Below are 1,397 nucleotides of genomic sequence, written 5' to 3' on the forward strand. Positions count from 1 at the left end.
GGTGGGGTGTTAGAGATCGATGGGGGGTCCCCAGACAGACCCTCACTGACCCACCCACTGACTGACCCTTCCCAGACTGACTCCCCCACCACGTTGCCCCCGCTGACCAGCCCCATATCCCTCATCCCTCCCAGTATCCACCCCCAACCCCTTCCTTTTCCTAGTCCCTCCCCATATTAACCACCTCCCTCCCTCCACCAACCCCCACCCTCCTCCCCCTCCAACACAAACCCCCCACCCTCCCCCCCTCCCTCCCCTCTCCCCCACTGCCGACTCCCACCCTCCTCCCTCCCCCTCCACAGCAAACCCCCACCCCTCCCTCAAGACGACCCTCTCCCCCTCCCTCCCTCCCGTGAACCCCCCACCCTCCCTCCCTCCACCACTGACCCCACCCTCTCCCCTGCCCCCTGATCCCCACCCTTGGGGATGTCACTTACACCTGTTGTCCGTGGGTGTGGGCTAGCAGCAGGCAGATGGGCAGGAACAGCTGGGGGGAGACAGACTGATGTCAGGCGGATCCCATTCCTGCTGTCCCCACACTTCCCGGGCCATTCAGCCCGTCCCCATCAGTGCTTCTATCCCTCCCCTTTACCGTGCCCCTTGTGCTCAGGAGCTGCCTTATCCCAAAGGGATTGTCCTTCCCCCACTCCCCCCCCCCACTCCCCTACCACCCCTTCACTCCCCCCCACCTCTCCCCACCACCCCTACCCTCACTCTCCCCCACCCCCCTCCCTCCCCCCTCACTCCCCCCCACCCCCTCACTTCCTCCTCCACCCCCCCCCACACCCCTTCCTCACCCCCCTGCCCCCTCAGCCTCCTACACCACCCCCCCCAACCCCCGAGGGCGGTCAGTCACTGCAGTCCCTCCTCATCTCGTCAGATGTCCCGGCCCAGGTGACCGGGGCTGTCCTGGGGGTTCCTCCCCCGCTCTCTCCCTGCCCAGCATGGACTGTCCCGGGGGGAGAGGGTGGCTGACCCGTCTGGGTGTGTGCGAGGGTGCCCCCCCAACCCCATGTGAGAGACTGTGAAAAGATACAGGCGTGGGGTGGGCAGGTTGTAGTCACAGAGAGACAGCACGAGAACAGGCCCTTCAGCCCATCGAGTACATGCCAACCCTCAGCCACCCATTTACACTGATCCTGTTTTATTCCCCCCTACATCCCCAACTCACCCTGGATTCCACCCCTCACCCACACACTGGGGGGGCAATTAACCCACCGACCTGCACGTCTCTGGGATGTGGGAGGGAAACAGAGCCCCCGGGGGAAATCCACGCGGTCACAGGGAGAATGTGCAAACTCCACACAGACAGCGGCGGAGGTCGGGATCAAACCCGGGTCTCTGGGGCTGGGAGGCAGCGGCACTACCCGCTGCACCACTGCGCCATTGTGGTAGAT

This window comes from Pristis pectinata, chromosome 7, assembly GCF_009764475.1.
Source record: "Pristis pectinata isolate sPriPec2 chromosome 7, sPriPec2.1.pri, whole genome shotgun sequence".
NCBI classification, from domain to species: Eukaryota; Metazoa; Chordata; class Chondrichthyes; order Rhinopristiformes; family Pristidae; genus Pristis; species Pristis pectinata.